Source organism: Delphinapterus leucas, chromosome 6 (assembly GCF_059928025.1).
Source record: "Delphinapterus leucas isolate spDelLeu-1000000601 "Yukka" chromosome 6, BTC_Dleu_Yukka2, whole genome shotgun sequence".
Taxonomy (NCBI): Eukaryota; Metazoa; Chordata; class Mammalia; order Artiodactyla; family Monodontidae; genus Delphinapterus; species Delphinapterus leucas.
Window position 1 is genome coordinate 61,733,158 of NC_143134.1, and position 5,203 is coordinate 61,738,360.

At 39.9% G+C, this 5,203-nt stretch overlaps 1 non-coding gene across 1 annotated transcript; it reads right to left on the reverse strand.

Moving 5' to 3' along the window:
* Positions 1–1,108: 1,108 nt before the first annotated feature.
* LOC115803866 (small nucleolar RNA SNORA31) lies at positions 1,109–1,242 on the reverse strand. The gene has a single exon (XR_004024659.1). It is a non-coding gene; the product is annotated as a small nucleolar RNA SNORA31 (small nucleolar RNA).
* Between the last annotated feature and the right edge of the window lie 3,961 nt (positions 1,243–5,203).

The window sequence follows — 5,203 nt, forward strand, 5'->3', positions numbered from 1 at the left end:
CAGATTTTTCATTTTCTTATTGTTGATTTTTAAGGGTTCTTTGTATATTTTTTAAAGCAGTCTTTTATCAGATTTTTCTTTTGCAAATATTTTCTCCCAGTCTGTGATTTGTCTTCTCATTCATTCACTTAACAGTGAAGCAAAGCAGACATTTTTAATTTTAATGAAGCCTAACATCAATTTTTTGTTTCATGGATTGCACTTTTGGTGTTGTATTTAAAAAGTCATTGCCAAATCCAAGGTCATCTAGATTTTCTCCTGTGTTATCTTCTAGGAGTTTTATAGTTTTGTGTTTTATATTTAGGTCTATGATCCATTTTGAGTTAATTTTTGTAAAGGGTATAAGGTCTATGCCTAAATTCATTTCTTGTTTGACATGTGATTTCCAGTGGTTCCAGCACCATTTGCTGGAAAGACTATCTTTTGTCCATTGTATTCCCCTTGCTCCTTCGTCAAAGATCAGTTGACTATGTTTATGTGGGTGTATTTTTGTGTTCTCTCTTCTTTTCGTTGATCTATGTGTCTGTTCTTTCACCAATCCCACATTGTCTTGATTACTGTAGCTTTACAACAAGTCTGTAATTTGGGTAGTATCAGTCCTCCAACTTCATTCTTTAATATTGTGTTGGCTATTCTGCATCTTTTCCTTATCCATACAAACTTTGGAATTAAATTGTTGATATCCACAAAATAATGCTGGGATTTTGATTGGGATTGCGTTGAATCTGTAGATCAAGTTGGGAGGAATTGACATATTGACAATATCAAGTCTGCCAATCTATGAACAGAGAACATCTCTCCATGTATTTTATTCTTCTTTGATTTTGTTCAGAGTTTTGATCAAAGTTTTTTATTTTTCCTCATATAGATTTCACACATTTTTGGTTAGATTTTTACATACCTATTTGTATATTTTTGGTGCTAGTGAAAATGATATTGTGTTTTAAAATTCAAATCCCACTTGTTCATTACTGATATATAGGAAAGCAATTGACTGTTTTAGATTTTTTTCTTTGTTTTTGGAGTAAAACAGGATCTTCACGGTTAAGTTTATTTCTGAATTGTAAAAATTCTGTCTCCATGTTTTCCCTGTATTACCATGTTTTTCTCTTCTTTTCCTCTACTCAGTCTTGGCTGCCACAATCAGACAGACAGAAAATGTGAGGACACTTCTTTTCTAGCATCTGTAGTGGAAACCTTAGCAGTAGATAGTAACCGCTCAGGTTTGTCAAACAGATGCATCCACATTTTTCACCATAATCCACCTACATAGTCCTTTTTGCTTTTTGAACTTGTCAGACTCATCCTTAATTAGTCTATCCACAAGGGATATTTTGTTTCCTGATCATTGCATAACTGGACGCTTTTCAACATCCAGGTTCCAGCGCTATTTCCTCAAAGAGCCCTTTCTGATCAGCCCGCTGAAATAGCCTTATGCTCATATCCCCACTGCTGTTGCACTATCTCTTCATCCTGTTTTCTTTCATACCTTCTTTCCACAAATAGTTATTGAATCCCCATATGTGCCACACACTGTCCTGGGCGGTAGTACAATAGAACAAGAGAAATCTGTGCTCCTGTCTCATGGAGCTAACATTCTGGTTAAGGAGACAGACAATGAACAGGTAGATACTAGATATACAGTTTACCAGGTAGAGGGAAATGTTGTGTAGAAAAATAATGCAGAAAACAAAAATGCAAAGTGCTGGGCTTGAGGTGAGAGAATGCGATTTTAAATGGTGTGGCTAGGGAAAGCCTCACTGGGCAAAGACCTAAACTGGGTGACAGGAAAACCTGCTCTCTGGAAAAGAACAAATAGAGAAGACCCCAAGTGCAAAGACCCTGAGGCAGCAGGCTGCCTTAGGTGTTAGGGCAACAGCAAGGGGATCTGTGTGGCTGGAGTGGAGTGAGCAAAGGGGAGAGTCACGGAAGATGAGTTCAGCAAGCTTAGGGGGTGGGAGTGGGCAAGCTCCTGCAGGTCATTGAAGGGACTCTGGCTTTTCTCAAAATAAGATGATCCTTTAAAAGGATCACTCTGCCTACTGGGTTGAGAATAGACTATAACAGAAAAGGTAGGTGAAGAAGACCAATTAGGAGCTCTTGTGATACTCCAAGTGAGAGATGCTGGTGACCTGTACAGGACGAAGGCAGTAGACGTGACGGGTAGTGGTTATTTGATAGTAGATTTGGATGTGAGATGTGAGGAAAGAAATGAGTCAGGAAAGATGGTAAACTACTGGAAGAACAGATTGCCCCTAATGAATGGCCAAAAGACTGCAGGTGGAACAAGTTTATGAGCAAGATGGGAAAAATCAGGAGTTTGATTTTGCACACATTATGGTTAAGATTGATGTCAAGTGGGCAGTTGGATACCTAAGTCTGGAGTTCAACCTGGATGTTGGTATGTTTGTGTGTACATGGATGTGTAAATTTAAATATGCATATGGTTTTTAAATTAGAATAATTTAAGAAATATATTTTTAAATAAATTTGCATCATAGTTTTGCAGAATTCCTGAGGTGTAATTGCAGAACTTGCATGGAGCCCTGTTTTAAAACTTAGTCTATTGTGGCTGTAAAAAGTACTACTTGAGGGCATCCCTGGTGGCGCAGTGGTTGAGAGTCCGCCTGCCGATGCAGGGGACACGGGTTCGTGCCCTGGTCTGGGAAGATCCCACGTGCCGCGGAGCAGCTGGGCCCGTGAGCCATGACCGCTGAGCCTGCGCGTCCAGAGCCTGTGCTCCGCAACGGGAGAGGCCACAACAGTGAGAGGCCCGCGTACCGCAAAAAAAAAAAAAAAAAGAGTACTACTTGATACAACCATCACAACCAACTTTTTGGCTTGTGGTGCAGCAAGAAGATACTACAGGGTTTATGGATCTATACACCAGAGGGTCTTATCTCAATATTTCTATTCTCTGCTGTGGGATCTATTTCTCAGAAAAGTATCCAGATTTTTCTTACGTTGCTGAATATGCTGATGTGAACCATCAATACTCTTGATGGAACATTTTACAATGGGACAGATCACTCATCCTTTTTAGGGTCATATTGGCATGACCCAGTGAAGGGATTTTGTGTGATGTGCTAGCTGTCATGATGTACTTTTTAAAAATAGTTTCGCTGACATGAATCCACGAAAATATATTAACCTTCCTATCTTGACTGAGTCACATTTTGGAAACAGCAACTTCTCATGCTAGAGACGGTATGAGCAACAGGACTGGGTCAGGGTGAGAAAGTAAGAGCCCAGCAAGAAGGAAGGCAGTGATAGGCCTTTTAATAGTTTTTCACAGAGCAGTGTGGAGACATTGAGCATAAGCCGAGATTTGTACCAGCCTGGGCTGTGATTCAAGCTCTGTCACTTTATAGATGGGAAGGACGTAACTTCTCCAAACTCAAGGGCTGAGAAATAAGATATAATAGGGAATAATTATAACTCTCTAGTGAGAGGAACTAATGATCTAATGTTTGCCAAAATACTTAAAAGAGCATATAGATAGCACTCAATGAATAATGGTTATTCGTATCAATAACTCTTACATTTAAATCCAAAGAGTCTGGTCTTTTGCCACACGTGAAAAGGGTAATGGAGAGTTTCATTGATCTTACTGTTTTACACCCAATTATTTTATTTTTAAACATCATTTAATTAGCGCATGATTTTCCTCCAGAGCTTAGTTTCAGAGTGTGATTTCCTAAGTTGTGGCTTGGACTCGTCAGATTCTGGGAAGGTTTCTTATGAAAGTGAGCCCCAGTCCAGGTACAGAGACATGCCTTTGAGCAGAGGTGATCTGAGATGATTACCTCCTAATTGGTGAGCGGGACTGCTTCCCCAGGCTCAGATTTAGCTGGGACACAGCTGTAGTGAGAGTGATCCTCCAGATCATTAAATCTTGTAGTTGAAACCCTTCCACTGTACACTTGAACATTTGACATACGCATTTCATCTCTCTTGGCTGTTATTTGGACTTATTAAGCATTTCTGTAACATTGTTTTTTTTCCTAAGTTGGCTGCATTTCATTAGCAGTTCCTCACATCACCCTGTGTAAAAGGTGAATACAACAGGCCGTGTATTATAGACAAGGAAATGGAGGTCCAAGTAAGCCTAGTGTGGTTTGGCCAAGGACACCAGAAAATTAAGCCCTGGAATTAGCAACTGAGCCCAGAGTGCCTCACTGTCGAGTCATGGTTGACTTTATCAAGGAGACTTTTCTCCATAGATGATTCAATTCAACACATTCAAATAAAACACAAAAATAATGCCCCTCCTCTCCCTAAGAACAAAAAGAGTTTCATGATTTCATAGTCATAATACTGTAGCCAGAGTGATCATTCTAAAATTGAATCTGATCAAGTCACGTTTCTATGAAAGCCTGGTTCTGGTTCTCCATTGCCCCGGGATGAAGTCCAATCTCCTTAACGACATACGTGGCCTGCTCTGTGCCCTTCTACATCCCTATTGCCAGTCTGGTTACTCATCCTCTCATTTTCACTTCAGTCATCCTGCGGACTTTCCTTCTCATAATGTGCCTTTGTCCGTGACATGTAGAAAAGAACCTTCTATCTCATTTCTTTTCCTTTAGTTACATGTCACATTTTTCAAGAAGTCTCCCTACATTTCTCAAGGCTGTGTTAGTTAGCCCTTCTGTACACCCCTATTGTACATGATGTTTGTACAACTTATATCACTAAAATTGTCTTAAATCCATCTTTTCCCTGAGATTGCAATCCCCTTGAGGGCAGTAATTTACCTGCTTCATTGTAGGTCCCCAGTTCCTGGCATAGTTCCTGCAAATAGTAGGGCTACAATAAATATGTTTGGATGGTATGAATGAACAATATGCCTTGTGATTTGACATGTTCCATCACACAGAATTCTAAGGTTACTACCCTTTATGTCAGACTCTGGAATTAATGTCAGAGGTACAATAGGTTATGGTTTGAAGCTTTAATGGTGAAATTGCTGGCAACTACCAAGAGGAAGGGGAGGGGAATGATGAAACTTACCAGTGAGGAAGTTCTGGCTTAAGATACATCTCATCCTGGTCCCTTGGTCTTTTATAGGTGTAATCAGGGTGACCGCATAAGTTGTCCCAACTGGTACAACTTTGTGAGTGGAAATGGACTCTTGACAATCAGCATAGACCAGGACCATCTGAGGCAAATTGAGTGTATGGTCACTCTAGGTGTATGGATTACC